General features: G+C 35.2%; 1 non-coding gene and 1 pseudogene across 1 annotated transcript; one reads left to right on the forward strand and one right to left on the reverse strand.

The window, feature by feature from the left end:
* LOC144236857 (small ribosomal subunit protein uS5-like) overlaps positions 1-25,166 on the forward strand; it is a 186,448-nt pseudogene that overhangs the window by 148,615 nt on the left and 12,667 nt on the right.
* On the reverse strand, positions 12,953-13,061 carry LOC144236876 (U6 spliceosomal RNA). The gene has a single exon (XR_013336674.1). It is a non-coding gene; the product is annotated as a U6 spliceosomal RNA (small nuclear RNA).

A 25,166-nucleotide genomic window follows, 5' to 3' on the forward strand; every position in this document is an offset into this window, starting at 1 on the left:
TGTGAAGCCTGATGCAGGGCTTGATCTCATGATCCTGGGATCATGACCTAAACCCAAATCAAGAGTCAGACACTCAACTGACTAAGCAACCCAGGTGCTCCTGTCTTCACTTTCCTTTATCAGTGTCTTAATAATTTTAGTGTACAGGTTTCTCATTTCTGTGGTTAAATTTATTCCTATGTATTTTATTTTTGATCCAACTATAAATGGCATTTAAAACAATTCCTTTTCTGATAGTTTATTGTTATTGTATTTATAAACACTCAACAGACTTTTTTGTATACTGATTTTGTAACCTGCAAATTTACTGAATGTGTTTATTAGTACTGACATCTTTTTGATGGAGTTTTAATGTTTTCTAGGTATAAAATCATGTAATTCACAAAAAGTAATAGTTTTACATCTACCTTTCTAATTTTGATGCCCTTCATCTCCCTCCCTTCATCTCTCTGTCTCTCTCTCTCTCTCTCTCTACCTAATTTCTCTGGCTTGAACTTCAAATGCTATGTTGAACAAAAGTAATAGAAGTACTAAACCTTGTATTGTTAGTGATTTCAAGGGAAATTTTCAGCTTACCAGCATTAAGTATGATGTTTGCTGTGGGCTTGCCATATATGGCCTTTATTATTTGAGTTACAGTTATTCTATACCTACTTTGTTCAAAATTTTTAGGATAAATGGATTTTAAATTTTGGCAAATGTTTTTCTGCATGAGTTGAGATGGATACATGATTTCAATCCTACATTTTAAAAAAAAATATGGTGTGTCATATTGATTTATATGTTGAACCCTCCCTACATATCTGGAATCAATCCTAGCTGATAATTGTGTAGAATCCTTTTAATATATTTGTTGAATTTGGTTTGTTAATATATTGTTAAGAATTTTTGCATCTGTGTTTGTTAGGAATATTGACCTGTAATTTACTTTTTTTGTTAGTGGTCTTGTCTGATTTTGGTATCAGGGTAATGCTGGCCTAGTAAAATGAGTTTGGGAGTATTCCCTCCACTGAATTCTTTTGTAACAGTTCTAGATGGTTAGGTATTAAATATCTTTGAATGTTTTGTAAAATACACCAATGAAACTGTTTGGTTCCAAATTTTTGTTTGTAGGAGTTTTCTGAGTACTGATTCAACTTCCTTACTTGGAATCAGTCTATTCATATTTTCTGCTACTGTATGATTCAATTTTAGAATATTGTGTATTCTAGGAATTTACCCGTTTCTTCTAGATTTTCCAATTTGTTGGCATAAAATTGTTCAGGGACACCTGGGTGGCTCAGTCAGTTAAGCGTTTGACTTGGGCTCAGGTCATGATTTCACGGTTTGTGAGTTTGAGCCCCACATTAGGCTCTGTGCTGACAGCTCAGAGCCTGGAGCCTGCTTCAGATTCTGTGTCTACCCCTTTCTCTGCCCCTCCCCTGCTCAGGCTCTGTCTCTCTATACCCCTCAATGATAAATAAAATAAATTGTTCATAGTATTCTCTTTATGGCTCACTGTATTTCTTTATCAGTTGTAATTTTATTTACCTGAGCCTTTCCTCATTTTTCATAGTGAATCTAGCTAAAGGTTTGTCAATTTTGCTTATCCATTCAAAGAACTGGTTCTTGTTTCATTGATATTTTTTTTCTTGGTCTCTTTCATTTATTTCTGATCTGATCTTTACTATTTCCTTCCTTCTATATTTAGGCATTATTTGACTTTCCTCTTCTAGCAAGGTATGGATAGGTCTTGATAATCTATTCAGCAACTCTGTGTCATTTGATTGGAGAATTTAGTCCATTTACATCTAAAGTAGTTATAAATGAGTATGTACTCATTCCCGTGTTCTTAATAAGTTTTCTGGGTATTTTGTAGGTTTTCCCTGCTCCTTTTTTTAAAAATTTTTTTTTATGTCTTTATTTTATTTTGAGAGAGAGAGAGACAGAGTGTGAGTGAGGGGGAGGGGCAGGGAGAGAGGGAGACACAGAATCTGAAGCAGGCTCCAGGCTCTGAGCTGTCAGCAAAGAGCCCAACGTGGGGCTCAAATCCACGGTCTATGAGATCACGACCTGAGCCCAAGTCGGATGCTTAAACGACTGAGCCACCCAGGCACCCCTTACTCCTTTCTTTTTCTCTTATTTCTTTCTACTGTGGTCTGATAACTTTATGTAGTTTTATGTTTAGATTCTTTCTCATTATCTCTTATGTATCTCTTATAAGATTTTGCTTTGTAGTTACCATCTGGCTCATGTATAACAGCCTAAATATATAATAGTCTTTTAAATTTATAGCAAATTAATTTTGAACACATTCTAAAACTGTATTTATACTCCCCTTCCCTATTTTATAATTTTGAAAATGCTTTTACATCTTTTTATTTTCTGTATTTCTTAACTAATTATTGTAGGTATAGTTGATTTTTACTACTTTTTTCTTTTAACTTTTAGACTAGTTTTATAAGTGATTAAACCACCTTTTTTAAACTACATATTTACCATTACCATTGAATTATATATATATACATATATATATAATTTATATTTATATATATTTTCTTTAATATATTTTCTTACTACTAATTAGTATTCTTACTACTAATATATTTTCTTACTACTAATTAGTGTTATTTTCAGGTTAAATAAATTCCTTTAACATTTCCTATTAAATAGTGATGGGCTGTTTTAGTGGTGATGAACTCTGTTAGATTTTGCATGTCTGAAAAACTCTTTAATGGACTTTCGATTATGAACGGTAATCTTGCCATGTGTAGTATTCTGGTTAGAAGTGTTTTTCTTTTAGTACTTTGAATATATCCTTCTAATCACTCTTGCCTACAAAATCTGCTGATAATTATGCTTATAGTCTTATGCAGGATCCCATTTACATAGCTAGTTGATTTTCTCTTGCTGTATTTGGGATTCTCTCTTGAACATTGACATACTGGGGTGCCTGGCTGGCTCAGTCAGTTAAGCGTCCAACTTTGGCTCAGGTCATGATCTCACGGTTTATGGGTTGGAGCCCTGTGCTGGGCTCTGTGCTGACAGCTAGCTCGGAGCCTGAAGTCTGTTTCAGATTCTGTATCTCCCTCTCTCTCTGACCCTCTCCTGCTCCTGTGGTCTCTCTCTCAGAAATAAATAAAACATTAAAAAAAACATTGACATACTTATTACTGTGTGTCTTAGTGGAGATCTCTTTGAGTTCATCTTATTTGGAGATTTATGGGCTTCCTGCATTTGGGTAACTGTTTCCTTCCCCAGGTTAGGAAAATTTTTCAATCATTACATCTTCAAATAAGTTTTCTACCCCTTTCCATCCCTACTCTTCCCGGAATCCCTATAATGTAATGTTATAACGTGATGTTATCCCATTGGTCTCTTAAACTATCTTCATTTTTGAACTTCTTTTTCTTTTTCCTGCTCTATTTGAGTGAGTTCTAATGCCATCTTCCAGATCATTGATTCTTCTCCTTGACTGTTGAACTCTTTTAGTGTATTGTTCAGTTCAATTACTCTCCAGCTCTGTGTTCTCTTTTTATATTTATATTTTCTCTTTATTGAAGTTGTCTCTTTATTCATTCTTCTGAGTACAGTAAACATCTTTATGACTGTTATCCTGAACTCAATAATAAGTAAATTATAAATTTTTATTATTGGCCTTTTTCTGGAGTTTTATCTTACTCTTCCATTTAGAATACATTCTTCTGTCTCTTCATTTTGCTTGGCTTCTTTTTTATTAAATACTCATTTCTGAGAGAGAGAGACAGAGGAGAGAGAGAGAGAGCACACCGTCAGTGAGGAGGAGAGGGAGAAGGAGGAAGCACAGAATCTGAAGCAGGCTCTAGGCTCTGAGCTGTCATCACAGAGATCAAAGCAAGGCTCGAACTCATGAACTGTGAGATTGTGACCTGAGCTGAAATTGGAAACTTAACTGACTAAGCCACCCAGACACCCCTTTTTTGCTTGGCTTCTTATGTTTGTTTCTATGTGTTCAATGAAACAATTCTCTCCTAGTTTTGAATGAGTGGCCATGTGTAGGCTATGTACCTTATCATTTACTCTTGCCTTAGTTCTTGGATGTTTCTTGAAGTTTCTCTCTGATTCTTTCAGATCCATCAGCCTCAGAAACACAGTACACCCTGGCCTCCAGAGCCTGGCACTCAAGTGACATCCACTATGTAGGCTGTGTATGCCTGCAAATTTGGAGGGCCATGAAGAGGGTGGGGCACCCACCACCTGCTCCTTTTGGGACCATAAGAGGAATGTGGTGTGGTGAGGTGCTTGTCTACCATCTTTGGGGTCACTGCAGCATAGCACAGTGGATGAGGTGCTCACTTGATGTCTCTGGTGGAGCTCTGGCAGTTGCTGAGAAGGGGGTTCTAGCAGGTCAGAATGAGAGTAAAAAAATGACAATTGCCAGTGTTGGCACTAGTAAGGTAAAGAATGTAAAAATGGTACCTGCCAGCATCTTTGTCCCCGGAGAGTCTAAGCATGCTTTTTCCCCTCTGGCAAATTAAGATTAGCAAATGAATCTCCTTCACATATGGTCTAGCCTCTTTTCAAACCACTGCTTTTGGGCTTGGTCCTAGTGCAACTATCTGCATACGTGCTCTTAAAGAGATACTAAATGTTATAATACTAAATAATATTTCATTCTCTATGAATCTATGGTTCTTCTGGCCGTAATTCTTGTTGGGTTTTAAGGTTAAACATTTTGGAAGCTCATCTCTCTGGTTTAGGTCTCAAACATCATGGTGCCCAATGTGTCATACAAAACCCTTGCTCCTCAGAGAGGAGTTTGAGATATTGAGAACCTTGTGCTGCTGTGTTGCTGTGCCGGACATGAACATTTTGGCAAGACAAAATCTCTGCCTCTGCTACACATCTCACTGTGGCACCTTTTTGTAGAGGAGGTCTTTGTTGTAGAGGAGATCTTCAGCTAGTTATCAAGGATTTTCAGAAGGAATTATGCCTTCTATAGGTGTATATTGTTGTACCTATGGCAGGAGATGAATTCAGGATCTTCCTGAACAGCCATCTTGAACTGCCTCTACCTACAAAATTAGTTCTTAATCATTTCTCCTCAATGGTGTTAGCAGAAAAAAAAATTGTAATTTTACTTAGAATCAAATGCCATTGTGAAGCAACTATATTTTGTGTTTATTTGATTAAAAATCATAATCTTCACCACTACTAGTTTTTTTAAATCAATGTTTAAGGAGATTGGGGAGTCATTATAGCACAAAACACAAATGTTGAGTCTTAAAGGAATATGTGACTAAGATTTCAAGAGGAATTGAATGTGAAGTGTCTGATATTCACAAATCCATGAAATGTCTTTGGAAGAATGTAGATCTCTAACAGCCCTCTTTTCTAGTGGGAATAAAGATAGTTTATCCTTTGATGTTTGAGCTGTGAATGTTAATGACATTTTGGTATGATAGATAAGTAAATGCTCCTGGTGATGACATTTTATAAATGATTTTGAACTTTAATAATTCAACTTGGGTTCACTCTTATAATATACTAGTGTTAAGAACCAATATAGTATTTACATCCGACCAGCTTGCACATGATTTAGAGAAGGCATAAAGACTTCCTTGGCATGTCCTCTAAGGAAAATAAGAGATGACTTTCATTCAGGTGTGTATGGGAGGAATCTGACTCAGTAACAGAGAAAAGGTCTAATACCCTATCCAAAATTTTCTTTCTTATAAATCAAATAAAATCTCTTAAAACTATTTTTTCTCTTTTTATTAGGAGATTATATGTTCAAATAATCTTTTAAACTTCTATTGATTTACAAAAGTTGAAAGTTGAAACGTCAAGCTGAGGAATATAATTTTGAAAAGTAAAATTTTGAATTAGCAACCATAAGTAGATATTTCCCTACAGCCATTCTTCTTTATTGCATATCAAAAGACCCAGTAATTAGGCCTTATTTTAGATTGCTGAGGGTATAATGAAACAATAGATACATGTATCTGTGTATGTTGTGTGGGTATATTTGTGTTTCCTATCAAAATTCTACTTTGGGTGGCACCTGAATGGCACTTGGTTAAGCAACTGACTCTTGATTTCAGCTCAGGTCATGATCTCATGGTTCATGAGTTTGAGCCCCATGTAAAGGGCTTAAGATTCTCTCTCTGCCCCTGCCTTGCTTGTGATCACTCTATCTGTCTCAAGATTTAAAAAAAATAAGTAAACACTTTTTTAAAATTCTACTTTTGCTAAAACTGAGTTTTGAAATCAAGAGCATCTCTGCTCTTTAGGTTTACTGGTGGGACCTATAACACAATATAAATTCTTTTAAGTTTTGTGAGACTAAAAATAGAGCCGGTGTTTACTTTGATTTTACTGAAATATTTCACATGACTAGAAATTTGGAGAAACGAAAATTTTGGGTTCATTACGATTGAAACTATATACATTATTTTTACATCTATGAGTGAGAACAAGAATGATGAGAGTAATAATTAACTTAAGCAGCCATTAATAATCATCCATGGATAAAATATTAAGATTAATTGTGCTTGTGTGGGGAAAAAAGGTCTTTAATTGAAAATGTATTTTGTAAAATATCAAGTCAATGATTATTAAATGTTCATTTAATAACTTATGGGGCGCCTGGTTGGCTCAGTCTGTTAAGTGTCTGACTCTTGATTTGGGTTCAGGTCATGATCTTGCAGTCATGAGATTGAGCCCTGCATCAGGCTCCATTCTAGACATGGATCCTCCTTAAGTTTCTCTCTTTCTTCCTCTACTGCTCATTGCCTCTCCTCTTTCTTTCTCTCAAAAAAAAAAAATAGCTTAAATAATGCATTGGGTACATTCTTAGTACTATCTAAAAACTTAGGAGAAGGAATATAAAAGTATGGGTAGTCAAATCTGTCATAATATATTCAATATTATCATGAAGTTTATGTAGCTATCTAGTTAAATAGTTTTGATATATCAAAATTGTGACTATATTATCATTACAACTGTGTAAAATATATTCTCATAGATAAAGATTAGATTTTGAAAGGGAGGAAATTAATGTTAGGAAACCATAGCGAATTGACATTTTTTTTTTTTACAAGATAGTCTATTAAAATGACAACAAATGGGTCAGGTAGTAATTTGGGGCAAAACCAGTAAATATCACAACGTTTTAATATTTAATTTGTCAAATTTGTAGAATACCTTTCTAATATTAATAAAAACCTATGAAACATCAAACAGCTTTAGTAATAAGTCAAATTGTGGACTCTGAAGTCTGCCTCTTACCCTTTTTTAATTTTACCATATGGCCACCTCCATTATTTAGCCAATCATTCTTGGGAAACTCTGTGAAATTCTAGATCATGTAAATGTTAATGTCCAATAACCTATGCAATCCTATTTTAACCATAATGTAGACATAAAATTATTTTAAGGTTCATATTGAAGAATAAAGACATTTTTAAGCAAAGACTATTGAACTGCAATCCTTAATGAGTCAAGGAGTAATACTCATGAGTGTGTAAACAGTTACAAATAATTTTAAAAATTAATTAACCCAACATCACCCTTTGGGTTTGGTAATTACTCTCATGATTTGTGAAGACACCTAAATTCACAAATGCCAAGGGACTTTAAGGCCCAAATACGTATTTAAGCTGGCAAACATTAGCTTTTTATAATTCCTTATTCATTCCTTATTCCTCATTTATCTATACCTACCTAATCCATTTATTATTATATAATATATCTTTTGTTGATATAACTAAGTAAAAATTATATGACTGTTAACACATATTAATTATATTTTTGAATCAAAATAATTAAGTAGGGCTAGGATCAAGAGTGATATACCAGGAGGTCCCAGTGCTTGCCCCCTCCACAAAAGTAATAATTAAAAAACTGTTGAAAATAGCTCTCGGGGAGCTCTGAAATACAACAAACCACCACCACCACCACCACCACCACCAAAAACAACCCTGCAGCACCCATTGAAACACACCTACAAAAACAAGTAGCCAAGAGTAGGAAGAATTTTACCTGTCACTCTATGCTCCGCTCCATCATAGCTCAGCACCAAGAGGGATCTAATTGGCCGTAATATCTGCACAAGGAATAGAGAAAGAAAAGGACGCTAGAAACCTATACCACTAGTGGAAAATTATCACTTTCAACACCAATTAGCCCACTTCCAGTCTTTACCAGTGTGGATAACAGCTGACAGGGCTACTCAGAGTTCTTCCAGTGTGCACCCACAGAAAGGATCTACTGCTTTGTGCCCCAGTCCCCATCCTGATGCCACTGTGCACATGCCAAAATGCCAGATCTGTGATTCTTCATGTGTGTTCCTGCCCTGGCCCCAGATGCTACCATTGCTTCATGCATGAATGGACCCCAGACCCTGGTGCTGTAGTTATTCTACAGCTGCCCACATCATGAATCACCAGCATCATTGCTACTCTGCATATGCTAGCAGACCACACTCCAGGTCTGCGGCCACTCCACATACATCTACATGCTGAATCCTGGCCCCATGGCCACTATACAACAGATCCAGTGTCACAACCACTGCATATCAGCCATACCCCAGTCCCTGGTGTCACCACTGCTTTGTACTTTCCCATCTCCCAAACTCCAGCTTTGTGGTTCCTCTGTGCATTCTTAGACCTAGACAATGGTGTAACCATAAACTTATGTCCACTTGTGTCTCCAAACTGTCACCATGTATAAGCATGTGGCCCAGACTCAGACACTACTATTTTTCTGCCCACAGCTGCATTCTTGACCAGCATCAGTATCATGTATAGGCCCACACCGTGGTACCCTCTGCAAAGATGGATCTCTTTGGCCATGTCTATATCCAGCACCACACTCAGCCACTGCTACTGAGAATCCCAGCAATGCTTTCTATTGCCATGGTTGCTCACAAATTTTCCTGCTGAGGACACCCACTGGCTTGGCATATACCCTAAGTTTAGAGGATGAGCTATGTGGAGTTTACACTACTCTGCTCCCTCAGAGCCAGCCAGAGACACCACTTAAAACCTTCTGTATCTTGAGAAGGAAATGAACATCTAATTCATGAGACTTAACAAGCCCAAATAGGATCAACTCAAGACTACAATGATTTGTATTATTAGTAAATTGTCAAAAGTCAAAAACAAAAAAGAGAGTTTTGAAAGCAGAAAAATAACTCTACATATAAGGGAACACCTGTAAGACTGTCAGTGGATTACTCAGTAGAAACTTTACAGACTAGGAGAAAAGGAGATGATATATTCGAGCGCTAAAAGAAAACACACACACACACACACACACACACACGAATAAAATATATGTTAAAATTATTTTAAGATGAAGAAACAAGTCTTTCCAAGGCAAAAAACAAAAACACAACTAGTCACCAACAGACCCACTACACACAAAATGCTTATATTTTATAATTATTCATTATAAAATGAAAACACACTAAACAGCAATGTGAAAGCACATGAAAGCAGAAGCCTCATTGTTAAATGTAAATACATAGACAAATACAGAAACATGTAATACTGTAATGGCCTATAAATTACCTTTAAAACTAATATAGAAGTTAAAAGATAAAATTGTTAATGAGTACACAATATATTCTCTAGCTATAAGAACAAAAAGCATGTGGGAAGATTAAAAGTACAGTTTATTAATGCAATTGAAGTTAAGTTGTTCATTTCAAAGAGACAGTTATAACTACAGGACATTTTATGTAAGCCCTGAGCTAAGCACGCGCGCACACACACACACACAACACACACAAACATAATAGATAAACAAAAAAAACAAAGAGAAAAGAATTAAAGGAAGCCACAATAAAAAATAAATAACGGGAAGATTTCAGACTATATTATAAAGTTATAGAAGTGAAATAGGGTGGTATTGGCATAGAACAGACAGTTGGAACAGAGTAAGAGCCCAATAATAAACCCATGCATATACAGTCAATTAATATTTAACAAGAAAGTCAAGAAAACTCAATGGAGAAAAAATACCTTCTTCAGTGAATTGTACTGGAAAAGCTGGATACTCTTATGTAAAAGAATGAAACTAGACCCATATTTTACACCATTCACAGAAGTTAACTCGAAATGGCTTAAAGACTTAAATGTAGGACTGGAAAATATTAAACTTCTAGAAGAAAACATAGGGATAAAGCTCCTTCACATGGATATTGGCAATATTTTTTTTTGGTATGACACCTAAAGCACAAGCAACAACTAAAATGTGAGACTACATGAAACTAAAAAACTTGTTGGCAAAAGAAACAATTAAAAAAATGAATACGCATCCTATGGAATGGGAGAAAATATTTGTACACTATCGATTAAGGAGTTAATATACAAAATATAAAAAATAACTCCTCTACTTTAATAGTAAAATAATTCAATTTAAAAATAGAAAAAGGACATGATTGTGTTCAAAAATATATTTAGATGGTTGACTGGTATATGAAAAGGAAAAAGCAAATTAACAACCACAATGAGAAATCACCTCACACCTGGTAGAATGGCTGTCACCAAAAACACAAGATAACAAATGCCCAGCAAGGGTATGGATCAAGGGAAACTTTGTATACCATTGGTGCCATATAAACTGGTTAAACCACTCTAGAAAATAGTATGGGGCTTCCTCAAAAAATTAAAAATGGAACTAACCTTTGACTCAGCAGTTCTACCTCTGAGACTACTTCTGAAGGAAATAAAGTCATATGTCAAAGAGATGTTTGGACTCCCATGTTTTTGCAGCATTATTTACAATAGCTAACACATGAAAATAACCTAAGGATACATTAACAGATGAGTGGATAAAAAAGATGCGACCTATGTATACAGTGGAATACTATTCATCCATAAAAATGAAATCCTACAATTATGACAACAAGGGTAAAACTTGAGGGCATTTTGGTAAGTGAAATCAGTCAGAAAAAGACCAATATTGTATGATCTCCCTTCTATGTGGAATATAAAAACTAACTCATTAAAAAGAGGTCAGATTTGTTGTTACAAGACATGGAGACAGGGGATGGGGAGATTGGGTGAAAATCATCAAAGGGTACACACTTTTAAGTGCTGGGGTCATAATATACAATATGACAACTATAATTAACATTGCTCTATGGTATATTTGAAAGGTACTAAGAAAGCAAATCCCAAAAGTTCTCCTTAAAAGGGAAAAATTGTAATTACATGAAGTGCTGGATGTTAACTAAATTTATTGTGATAATCATTTCACAATATATGTAGTCAAGTCATTATTATGTAAAAATTATACAGTGTTATATGTCAATTGTATCTCAAACTGGAAAAAAGGAAGAGAGGAACAAATTAACTGCAGAACAGATAAAAAATTTTAAAATGGCAGTGTTAAGCCCTCAATTGATAATTATTTTATATATAAGTAGGTTAAACTTATTAATCAAAAGGCATGGGGCAGCTGAATGAATTTTCAAAAAGAATTAGATCAACTGTTGTACCCCCTACAAGAGAACCAAGTTAGATTTAAAGAAACACAAAGGCTGAAAGTAAAGGAATAGAATAAGATATCTCATGCAAATGGTAACCAAAAGAAAACAGGCATGGCTATATTTATATCAGAAAAAATAGATGTTAAGTTCAGAGCTGCCTTCAGACAAATGTCATTATATATAATGATAAATGGGCCAATTTAACAGGATGATATAACAATTATAAATATACATCCAACATTAGAGCACTTAAAATTATAAAGCAAATGTTGACATATCTCAAGGCAGAAATTGACTTCAATACAGGCAAAAATTAAATGACTGGTTTGAACAACACTAGCCTGAACAAGCTAGTAACAAATATGAAGACAGAATTAGTAACCAAAAGCTTTTCCAAAAATAAAGGCCCAGATTGAGATTGCTTCACAGGTAAACTCTACCAAATGTTCAAAGTAATACCAATCCTTCTGAAACTCTTTCATAAAGTAGAAGAGGGAACCTTTTCAAACTCATTTATGAGACCAGTATCTCCCTAATACAAAAAAAAAAAAAAAAACCCAAAGACATTACAAGTAAATAAAACTGTAGGTCGATAACCCTGATAAATATAGATGCAAAAATTCTCCATAAAACACTAGCAAATCAAATTCAGCACGTTAAAAATAATTATATACTATGGCCAAGTAGATTTTATCCCTGGGATGCAAGGATGTTAGGACATATGCAAATTAATCAATGTGATATAGCACACTAACAAAATGAAAAACAACTGCTACATGATTATTTTAGTTGTTGTAGAAGAAGCGTTTGACTGAGTTCAATATCCATCCATGACTAAAAGTCTCAACAAAGACTCAACAAAATATGTACAGAAAGAACTTAACAAAGTGAAGTCCATATATGAAAAGTTCACTATTAACATTACAATTTAGAAAAAAATCAGAGCTTTCTCTCCACGATCTAGTATAAGGCAAGTCTGCTCACTCTCACCACTTCTTTTCAAAATGGTACTAGAAATCTAGTCAAATTAATTAGGCAAGTAAAAGAAAAGACACCTAAATCACTAAGGAAGACGTAAAAGTGTCTATGTTGGCAGCTGACATGATTCATATATATAGAAAACCCTAAAAATTAAAAAAAAAGTTAACACTAAAAAATTCAATAAAGTTGTAGGGTACAAAGTCAGTGTAAATTGATATAGAAATTAATGTAAAGGGTATAAAAACAGTTGTTTTAGGTATCTTTTTATGTATCTAAAAGGAAAATTTTAAAAACAGTTGTATTCACAATAGCAATAAATAGAATAAAATACGTGGGAATGAACTTAACCAAAGAGATGAATGACACGCAATGCTGAAATTGCAAAACATTGAGAAGGGAAAGTACAGAAAACACGGATGACTGGAAAGTTATCAGTGTCCATGGATGGAAATAATTAATATTGGTTTTTTAAAAAAGTTTTTAACATTTTATTTATTTCTGAGAGAGAGACAGAAAAATATGGAATGCTTCACAAATATTGCATGTCGTCCTTGTGCAGGGGCCATGCTAATCTTCTCTGTATCATTCCAATTTTAATATATTGTGCTGTCGAAGCGAGCACTAATATTGTTAAAATGTTCATACTACCCCAAGCAATCTAGAGACTCAGAGCAATCACTATCATAATCTCATTGCCATTCTTCACAGATATAAAACAACTAAAAGTCACATGGAACCACAAAAGACCCCTGACAGTGAAAGCAATCTGGAGCCTGAATAACAAAGTTTTCTCTGATTTCAAGCTATATTATAAAGTATTGGTAATCAAAACAGTACAATGCTGGCATAAAATTGATGTTGAGATAAATAGAATAGAAAGCCCAAAAATTCGCACATCTATGATCGACCGATCTTTGACAAGGGTGGCAAGAGCACACAATAAGGCAAGGATAGTCTCTTCAATAAATAATGTTGAAATACTGGATATGAACTTGTAGCATAATCAAATCACACACATCGTATACCGTATACAAAAATCAACTCAAAATGGAGTACATTTAAGACTTAAAAAAAAAAAAAAGACTTAAGACCTAAAGCCTTGCAACTACTAGAAAGAAACAAAGACAAAAATCCTTTAACACTGGTCTGGGAAATGATTTTTTGGCTCTTATACTGAAAGCACAATTAAAATAAAAATAAAGAAGTGAGTTTGTATTAAACTAAAAAGCTAGAGTACAGCAAAATAATCAACAAAATGAGAAGGCAATCAACAGAATGAGAGAAATATAAGCAGACTATGTACCTGATAGTTAATATCTAAAATATGTAAGAAATTTATGTGACTCAATAAATAAATATTTAACCAGATTAAACAATGAGCAGAGAACCTGGACAGGTATTTCCTAAAAGAGGAAACATAAATTGTCAACAGATATGTAGAATTAAGAAAGGAATTAAGCAAATTTTTAAATTATTAAATGTACATGGAAATACCATTTTAATTGATTTAACATTTTTATGCAGAATTTATATTTGAAATTATTTGTCCCATCATTTGAAAATTCCTAGTTATCATAGCACTTGTTTTATTCATGGAGATGGAAATAATGCTCAAAAATTATCCCTCTCTTAAGCCTACTGAATTGGTCAAAGCTGGACCAATTATTCATTTCCTTGGAAATTTAGAAATCAGGATATGATCAAAGTAAGTCCTTTCTTGTGGCAGAAACAGAAAGTGTGTGTGTACTTTTGAGAAAGATCAAGTGAGAGTGTGCAGGGGAGGGGTAGAGAGAGGGACACAGAGGATTTGAAGCAGGTTCTGTACTGATAGAAGAGAGACCTATGCGGGGCTCCAACTCAGAAACCAAGAGATCATGACCTGAGCTGAAGTCAGATGCTTAACTGATTGGGCCACCCAGGTGCCCTAGAAGCCATATTTTTTTATTTTTTTTTTTATTTTTTTTTATTTTTTTATTTTTTTATTTTTATTTTTTTTTAAATNCCGACTAAGCCACCCAGGCGCCCCGAAGCCATATATTTTTAATTAGGAGCATTATCAAAACTTGTGATGAGTACTGGGTGTTTTATGTAAGTGATCACTAAATTCTTTTGAAACTAATATTACACTATATACTAAGTAGCTAAAATTTAAATAAAAACTTAAGGGTGCCTAAATGGCTCAGTCAGTTGAGTATCTGACTTTGGCTCAGGTCCTGATTTCATGGTTCTTGGGTTTGAGCCCCTCCTCAGTCTCCACGTTGACAGCTTGGAGCCTGGAGCCTGCTTCAGATAACGTATCTCCCTCTCTGCCCATCCCCTGCTTCTGATCTGTCTCTAAAAAATAACATTAAAAATTTTTTAAATAAGAACTGAACCACAACAAAAAGCCTATTTCTCAGTATGTAGAGAAAGTTTTTAATGTTAAAGAAAAATGAAATGCAGGCAGGACCAGAGAAAATGATCTTAATGGCATTTTGTTTGTTTTTGGTTGCTGATACTTAAAATTTCTACCATTCCTGTAGTTGTTCCAAAAAATATTCTATGAGCTAATGTTACGTTCTTTTCCTGAAGCTACCTTGAGTAAGATCTGTCAATAGAAAATAAATAAAACTGTTCAAACGAGTGATTAACAGGAATTAGCCAGAACAATTTATCATTGCATTAAAATAAGACACAAATTATGAGCTATACAATGTTAGAAAAAAAAACATTTTAAAATTCCCAACTGTGTTACCAAAGATTTAGGAATATTTATTCAAAAGGTAATCAATTTCTTGAGTTGACTTTTAAAAATATTTACAGATGACTTGAAAACACAAAAACAATCATTAACTGAAAGTAGTATGAACTATAAGAGAAGACAAAATAAGCATGTGTATAAAATCCACTGTTTCCAAAGGAAGCAAGGCACAAAAATTAAAAATAATAAAGTAAGGATGACAGTAAACTAAACTACTTCAACAGTATTCACTTATTGTTGTGTTATTACAAAGTCTATAAGATCAGAAGTTGGAAGTGTAAGAAATCTCTGTTTTATAAGAAAAAGAATAGAAAGGTCAGAAATATTACAAATTCATGTTGCTTACATACCAAGCAGATTAATAGATGTAAGCAAAGATGGCAACATACACCAAAAGATTTAAAGACAAAATACACTAAATCAAAGAGTGTAGTTACAATTTGTTAGCCAACAAAATTTGTAATGAGATGAAAAGAAATTTGAATCACTTTTGCAGAATAAAACAGCATGCAAAGTTTTAAGAAAAAGCTGTTCCAATTGAAGCTAATTATATGGATTTTATTTTGTTTTGATCTTTAAGACTCCCAGGTTGAGGTTTCTCTACAGTATACCAAAATATTAAATATTAACCTGACAACTCATAAAACTATTTTAACAACTTACTGTAAAATTCAAATTAACTTGTAAAAATACAAACTAATCAAATGTGAGTGAAAAGAAAGCTGTGAGATTAAAAAAAGATGAAATTTAAACTAGAAATCAATATGGTAGGCTGTAAAACTTTAGGAAGATTAGTACTTCCAGTTCATCTTCTTCTACCATAGGATATTCACAGGGCAGTAGGAATCAGCAGTGAGCATTTCTTTGCTATTGGCTTTAGGTGACTTGTTTTACACACAGTTTGATACATCTCTGTAGGGAATAAGCTATCTGAATTTTCATTTTGTCTTCCAACCTTCAGGCTTGCCCTAGAAGAAAGATTTAAAGAAAATAATAGATGATTTAGAAACATTTTATAAACAGCATATATGCCTATTTTTAAAAATGTACTGTTGTCAGCACTCTCCACAATAGCTAAAACATGGAAAGAGCCTAAGTGTCCATCAACAGATGAATGGATCAAGAAGATGTGGTTTATCTATACCATGGAATACTACATGGCAATGAGAAACAATGAAATCTGGCCATGTGTAGCAACATGGATGGACCTTGAGGGTGTTATGCTGAGCGAAATAAGTCAGGCAGAGAAGGACAAATATCATATGTTTGCACGTATAGGAGGATTAGGAGGAACTTGACGGAGGAACAAGGGGGAGAAGAAGGGCGGAAATGGTGGGGGAAAGGGAGAGAAGCAAACCATGAGAGACTTTTGAATGCTGACAAAAACTGAGGACTGATGGATGTGGGGGGAGGGGGGGATGGGCATGGAGGAGGACACTTTGGGGATGAGCACTGAGTGTTATGTGGAAACTAATTTGACAATAAACTATTAAAAAAAAAATAGAACTGAAAAAAAAAATGTACTGTTGTAAAATTAAAAATTCTAACTTAGGTTAGATTTTTGCTTCTGTGTATATGAAGAGAGAGGTGGCTTTTTATAGTTTACATTTAATAAGTTTAAGTATTCTCTTGGTCTAAGTAACTAAGTAGTGTTTAATTAGACAGTTTTCTACTCAGTTTGTAATTATTCCAAGATGATTAATGGGCACCTTGTTGGCTCAGTTGGTTGATCATCCAACTCTTGATGTCAGCTCAGGTTATGATCCCAGGCATTTGGGGACTGATCCCCACTTCAGGCTCTACACTGAATGTAGAGCCTGCTTAAGATTCTTTCCCTCTCTCTTTCTCTCTGCCCCTCTCCCCTGCTTGCACCTTCTCTCTCTCTCTTTCACTCTCTCTCTCAAAAAAAAAAAAAGATAATTAAATAAGGAAAATAATTGAGGTTTTTATAGAAGCCAATGTTGCTTATTTTACATATTTATATAATTTTTAATTTATTTTAGAGAGCATTCAAGTAGGAGAGCATGCAAGCAGAGGGAGAAAGAATCTTAAGCAGGCTGCATGCTTGATGCAGAGCCTGACATGTGGCTCAATTCCATGACTCTGGGATCATGACCCAAGCCAAAATCCGCAGTTGGATGCTCAACCAGTTGAGCCACCCAGGCACCTCCAATATTATTTTAAATAAAGTTTCCTTTTGGTATGGGATGCCATACCTTTATTTCTATCTTATTCTGTTTAGGTTGCTGTAACAAAATACCATAGGCTGTGTGGCTTTTAAATATAGACATTTCTCACAGTTCTGGATGCTAGAAAGTTGAAGATCAAGGCACCAACAGATTCCATGTTTGATGCAGACTGCTTCCTGGTTCATTAACATTTACCTCTTTGTGTCCTTAAAGACAGAAGGAGTGAGGGAATTCTGAGATCCCTTTTATAAGGACACTAATCACATTCATGAGGGTGGAGCCTTTATGAATTAATCACTTCCCAAGGGTCCCATCTACTAAAACCATCACATTGGGGTAAAAATTTCATCATACGGATGTTGGGGAGGTGCTCCAAACACTCGTTCCATTACTCTGAATTATATCTCATGATACATCATAATTTGCCATGGATGTCTTATATTTTGGCAGTAATTTCCAATGTGTAAGTATCTTTGCATAGTCTATAGCATGTCTGAAAAGTTATTGTTGGCTTTTAATTAAATTTCTATTTTTCAAAAAAAATTCTATAAGATAACATGATTTGCTCTAGAAATTATGATTAATAATTTAAAAAAGCTACTCTTATCTCAAATTGTATCTGAAAGTCAATATTAATAAAACAATTACAAATGTTTTTAAAAGCCCATGTAAAACACTTTTATAAGACATGATAAATAAATCCTGGAAAATAAACACTGGTTAAGACATTGGAATAATTGGAAACTATGGACTATGCATCAAATGATTATATAATATTAATGTTACATTATTGTGTGTGTGGTTATTTTATTGTGTTGACATAGGATAAACTTCTTATTTTCATCATGATAAATGTAAAGTGTTTAGGAGTAAACTGCTATTCAATCTACAAATAACACTTACACAATATATGACCAAATGATGTGGTCATATGGGGAGAGCGAGAGCTGGAAAGGGAAGGAAAAATAGGGAGAAAGAGGGAATGTTAACAGTCCAGGAATGTTTGGGGGAGTATAAAGATGGCTATTTTTGCTACTGTATTATTCTCGTAATAGTCCAAAGTGAAACCGGGCAGAAAAGGAAGGACAAAAATATGTTTCATAGATTCTAGTGCATGCTTTGTTTCACAACATGTGGATGATGATGATAGAAATAAAGCCTCATTATGTTTTTTCCTTTGTAAAATGTTTCCATGAGTAGAACTCCCCTTATTTCCGTATGAAACACCTATTAAAAAAGAGAATAAAACAGCCATCATTGATTAAGGATCTTTTTTCAGGTTTTATTGATTGGTTGATTCATTCATTCATTCTGTTGACTTTAGTAGCCTTTTGGGTTAGGTCTACTTAGAAAGACCTGAAAGCAAAGCCAGTTTTATTAAATTCCCAAAGCTTAGAATCTTTGTGCTGCTTCAAAAAATAAAATAAATTTGCATTTGCCAGATGCCAAAGTGCTTTGCTGGTTAGTCATCAGGTAGGAGGAGCATGTCCTTCACCTGAATCTTAGTCTTTACACTGTTCCTCCCTCCACTGTTATTTCTAAGGAGAATGGCTGATGTGTTATTTTCAAATAGTTGGTCTAGCTATATTTTTATAAACTGTGCTTTATTTTTTTTACAAATATCTTGGCAAAAAATCAAGTGGTTTTATAAGCTCTTCCATTGTATTCTCAGGAATGCTTATACAGCCTGATAAGCCATTATTCAGCAAGGAGTGTTGGCATTTTCATTTACATGATAGCTTTTGCCACATCTAAAGCAAGAAAGAAATAATAAAAATACCTCATTTGAAATGGCAATCTTGGTAGTAAGTGTGGATTTCCAGATTGTTGTTTCAGGAAGGCAGAATGTTATTGGATGTGAAAGCAACTGTATAAAGGATTAGAAGGCACACCAGTGTCCATTTCACTAGCTCCCTATAATCAGAAGCTCAGTCACTATATAAATCAGTTATGAAGACAGAGTCCTTTATGGTGACACTTGGAAGCATTAAGTTTACCCTCAGTAAAGCTATTTTGATCAGTTCTGTGAAATCCTCGGGGTTTTAAACATTAAACACATGTGAGAAAAAACTGCATCCAAGATTTAAAACGCATATGATATAGTATAAATTTTACTTTATCGTGTGATTCATATTTGCTCATTGGTATTTTCTTTTACCTCCCATTTTACTGATCTATATTGACATACATCACTCTACAGGTATGAGTATACAACATAATTATTTGACTTACATATATTGTGAAATGGTTAACACAGTAAATGTAGTGTAACATCCATTCCTCTCATATAGATACAAAAAAGAAAACATGTTTTCCCCCCTTGTATTGAGAACTTTTAGGATTTACTCTTAAGACTTTCAAATGTACCATAAAGCTGTATTCACTATAGTCATCATGTTATATATTACATCCCTAGAATTTATTTGTAACTGGATGTTTGTACCTTTTGATCACTTTTATCCTGTTCCCTCATCCTCTCATCCCTTGCCTCTGATAACCACAAATCTGATCTCTTTTTGAATGAATTTTTTTGTTTATTGTTCAGGATTTGCACATACAAGTGAGATCAGAAAGTATTTCTCTTTCTCGGTATGATTTATTTCATCTAGCATAACATCCTCCAAGCCTATCCATACTGTCACAAAGGACAGAATTTCCTTTTTAATGGCTGAATAGTTTCCTAGTTTTGTGTGTGTGTTGGGTGGTTGTGTGTGTATGCATGTGTGTGCATTCTTTATTCTTCTTTCCAGGGACATTTAGTTTGTTTCCATGTTTTGACTGTTTCAATTAATGCTGCTATGAATAGGGTGTGCATGTATCTCTTCAACATGGTGGTTTCATTTCCTTTGGATATATTTCTACAAGAAGAATAACTGAATCGTATACTAGTTCTGTTGTTAGTTTTTTGAGGAAAGACTGTCCATACTGTTTTCCATGGTACCTACATCAATTTACAATCCCAACAATGATGCACCAGGATTCCGTTTTCTCTATTTCCATGCCAGCATTTGTTGACAGCAGTGAACCTGATGCAGGGCTCAAACCCATGAACCATGAGATCATGACCTGAACTGAAGTTGGATGCTCAACCAACTGAGCCACCCAGGGACCCCAAATCTTCCTTTTTTCTTAATGTAGGCATTTATTGCTATAAACTCTCCCTCTTTAAGCTGTTTTGACTATATCCCATACATTTTGTGTACTTTGTTTTCATTTTTGTGTTTCAAGATTTTTAAAAATTTCTCCATTTAACTTCTTCTTTGATCCATTGTTATCCAGGACAGTATTGTTTAATTTCCTTGCATTCATGAATTGTCCAGGTTTTCTCCTATTACTGATTTCTAGTTTCATACCATTATAGTCAGAGATTATAACTGGTATGATTTCAATTTTCTTGCATTTTCTGAGGCTTGTTTCATCACTTAACATATGATATATCTTAGAGTGTGTTCCTTGTGTACTTGAGAAAAATGTATTTTTCTATTATGGAGTAGAATATTCTGCATATCTCTGTTAGGCCCATTTAGGATCATTTGTTCAAATTAGTTTCCTTATCGATTCTCTGTCTGGATGTACTATTCCTTGTTGAGGGTGGGTATTAAAAATCCTCAAATACTATTGCATTGATTTTTTTCTTCTTTTATCTCTGTTAGTTTGGCTATTTATATTTAGCCGTCTCTATATTGTGTGCCTAAATATTTACATTTGTTATATCTTCTTCATGTATTATCCCATAATTCCATAATAACCTTCTTTGCCTCTTTTTATCATTTTTAGTTTGAAGGCTGTTTTGCCTGATTTAAATAAAGTTACCCCTGATTTATTATTATTATTTTTTTGATAGTATTTGTTTGAAATCTCTTTTCTCATCTCACTCTCTATGTGCCTTTAAGGCTAAAGTGAGTCTTTTATAGGCATCATATCATTGAAACTTTTATTTTTATCTATTTGTTGAATGCCTTTGGATTGGGGAATTTAATTTATTTACATATAATTACTGATAGGTAAGGACTTACTATTGCCACTTTGGTAATTTTTTTCTGGCTGTTTTGCATATTCATTTTTTCCTTACCTCTCATTCAGTTGTGCGTGTATGTGTGGTCTTTTGTATCAGTATGTTTTAATTGCTTTATTATGTTAAATTTTGAGTAATTACTACAGGTTTTGCCCTTGTAATTACTCTGAGGCTTACATTTAAAAATCTAAAACTTATAAAACCCTATTTTAAACTGATGACAACTTAATTTCAATAGCATCCCTACACTTGATACTTTTACTCCTCTTCCCCATCACATTTTCTGTTATTGATATTATAGTTTACCTATTTTTGTATTGTATAAGCAGTACTATGTTGTAATTTCTCAGGGTTATACTTAGGGTTGTATTTAGTAATTTGGTGTTTTTAAATTTGTATTTACCTACTTTTAAAATATATTTACCATTTCCTGTGAACTTTATACTTTATGTTTTTATTATTTCAATTAGTGTCCTTTCACTGCCACTCAAAGAACTTCCTTTAACATTTCCTATAAGGCAAGTGTAGTGGTTATGCACTCCCTGTGATTTAGTTTGGGCAAATCTTTATCTCTCCTTCATTTCTTTTTTAAATTTTTTTATTATACATTTTTTAATGTTTATTTATTTTTGATAGAGACAGAGTACGAATAGGGGAGGGTCAGAGAGAGAAGGAGACAGATTTCGAAGTAAGCTCCAGGCTCTGAGCCATCAGCACAGAGCCTGAAGTAGGGCTCAAACTTACAACTGTATGATCATGACATGGGCTCTCCTTCATTTCTGAAGGACAGCATTGCCAGGTATAGGACTCTTGGTTGTCAGGTTTTGTTCTTTCAGTATTTGGATTTAATCACTTTATTGTCTCCTGGCTTGATAAGATTGTGTTGAGAAATTTGCCAAAGCCTTAACTTGTGAAGTTCATAGCCATCATTGCTTTAAATGTACTTTCTGTCTCTTTCTTTTCTGGAATTTCCATAAAGTAGATATTGTTTCCATTAATTGTGTCCTATAATTCCCAAAGCTTTCTTAATTATTTCTCATTCTTTTTCTTTTTGAATCTCTAGCCAGATAACTTCAAATGGTCTATCTTCTGGGTCAGTGATTCTTTCTTAAAATCTGATTCTGAAGATCTTGTTTGAATTCTTCAGTTTAGTTACTAAAGTTTTGAGCTCTAGGATTTCTGTTTTTTAATGGTTTCAATGTCTTTGTTGAATTTCTTATTTTGTCCATGAATTGTTTTTCTGATTGTATTTAGTTGTCTGTGTGTTCTTAGGGTTCACTAAACTTTAAGAGAATTATATTGATTTTTTTTTTTTACAGTTCATACATCTCTATTTCTTTAGAGTCAGTTATTAGAGTTTTATTACTTTTCCTTGGTAGTGCCATGTTTACCTGATTTTTGTCATCCTGTTTATTTTGTTGGTATATGGATATTGTGTAGGCAGTCTTCCATACCTTACAGGTTCACTTTGGCAGAAACATCTTTTTACCAGTCAACTCAGTTTAGGTTTATGGATATGTTGTAAAGTTCTTGGGCAAGTGGGCTTGCTACCAGGATCTATTTTTTGGTGAGGATGCAGCCTGACCTCTGAGGTTGGGGTGGGGAGTGCCACTGGCTATGAACAGTTTGATAGGACTGGTGGTTTGCTTCCCCACCCAAATAGGCCATAGGATTGGCTCCATGGTCTCCTGGATTTTCTGATCAGGCTTCCTGGGCGATCAGGACTGGGTTTGATGCTCAGCAATAGGCAAGACTATGAATTAGCTCCCTTCCCTGGTAGAGTAGCAAAGTGGTTCCTGGGGCCTGCATAGCTCATTATTTGGGAACATAAGTTAGGCAAGACTTTGCACTGAATTTCCTGGCCAGATGGAGCCACCTGTTTTCCTCTGTGGATGGCTTAAGCCATGGGCTGTGTTCTTTGATCAAGTGCTCCTGTATGATGGGCTGTTGGATGGGTTACATGGATTTCAATGTGCTCTGATTTGATCTGAAGGCCACGTTTAGCGATGGGTAGGACCATGAATGAAATAATTTCTCTTCATAGGCCAATAGTAGAACTGGCTCCAAATGTGGCAAGTATCTTTGTTTGTGGTCTTGAATTGAGCCTACCCACTCCTCAGGTTTCCTGGCTCACTGGGGCCACTGGCTTTCCTCTGAATGATCCACTCTATCTATCAGAATCCTGCTCCAATGTTGCTGGGCTATACAGCTTCCAGGTATTCAAGCCAGATTTGCTGGTCAGGCATGGCTGGGAGCTATACTTCTCAGTGGGTGGGGTTTTGAATTTGCTTCCCTGCTTAGGCAGGGACAGACCAGGATCCAGGGTCTGGCCATTTGTTTGAAGACCCAAATCAGGTAGACCTGTACATTGCCAGGTTCCCTAGTCAGACTGTGCCACTGACTTGATGCTGCAGGTGAGTAAAGGTGGTGGTTGGAACTACCTGGGTACTGCAGGTAGGAGCTCAGTTGGCCCAAATCTGAGTGCTGGTTATTGCAAGCTTCTTTCTCTTTCTTTTCCACTGGATTCCCAGTGGTTATCCCTGCAGATTCACACACAATCACTATAGGATGAGACTAGATTAGAGGGTCTCAAGAAGTGAGTGATCCACAACACTGAGGGAATTACATATCTGTCTTAGCCTCTCTTTACCCACTGGAATACTTAGGCATAGAGAAGACCAGTCAGTGTCATGTTGCACCATCTTGAAGGGAGAGCAATATTTTTTCCAAAATGTTGCCATTTCACTTATCCATCTAATGTGGTCTGTCTTGGGACCCCAGCTGCTTCTCTCAGAGGCCATGAGCTGGGCAGCTAGGACAGCTGGAGCTTGGTCTCTGATGAGCCCTGAGAACCTGAACTGGAATCTGGAGGCACTAGAGGCTCAGGAGAGCTACAGGCAGCAGCTCTGGGATGATATACAAAAGTGACTGCAGGAAGAGCCCAACTACAACCCTGAGCCTTTGCTGATGCGCCTGGTCTTTGTTCAATGTTCCTCCCTCATCAGGGAACCATTTCCCCCAACTTGCTTCACAGTATTTAAGAAATAAAAATCACTCTTTAGCAAATGGTGCTGGGAGAACTGGACAACAACATGCGGAAGAATAAACCTGGACCACTTTCTTACACCATAAACAAAAATAGATTCAAAATAGATGAAAGATCCGGGGCCCCTGGGTGGCTTAGTCGGTTAAGCGTCCGACTTTCGCTTGGGTCATGATCTTTCGGTTCGTGGGTTCGAGCCCCGCGTCGGGCTCTGTGCTGACTGCCAGCTCAGAGCCTGGAGCCTATTTCAGAGTCTGTATCTCCCTCTCTCTCTGACTCTCCCCTGCACATGCTGTCTCTCTCTCTCCTAGAAATAAATAAAAATATTTAAAAAAAATAGATGAAAGATCTAAATGTAAGACAGGAAGCCATCAAAATCCTTAGAGGAGAAAACAGTCAACAATCTCTTTGACCTCGGCTACAGCAACTTCTTGCTTGGCTTGTCTCCAGAGGCAAGGCCCACAAAAGCAAAAATAAATTATTGGGACCTCATAAAGATTAAAGACTTCTGCACAGCAAAGGAAACAATCAGCAAAACTAAAAGGCAACCAATGGAATGGGAGAGGATATTTGCAAATGACATCTTAGTTAAAGGGTTAGTATCCAAAATGTATAAAGAACTTTCCAAATTCAACACACCCCCAAAAAATAATCCAGTTAAGAAATGGGCAGAAGACATGAATAGACATTTTCCAAAGACATCCAGATGGCAAACAGACACATAAAAAGATGCTCAATAT

The sequence above is a fragment of the Crocuta crocuta genome, unplaced genomic scaffold (assembly GCF_008692635.1).
Source record: "Crocuta crocuta isolate KB4526 unplaced genomic scaffold, BGI_CrCroc_1.0 scaffold226, whole genome shotgun sequence".
Classification (NCBI taxonomy): Eukaryota; Metazoa; Chordata; class Mammalia; order Carnivora; family Hyaenidae; genus Crocuta; species Crocuta crocuta.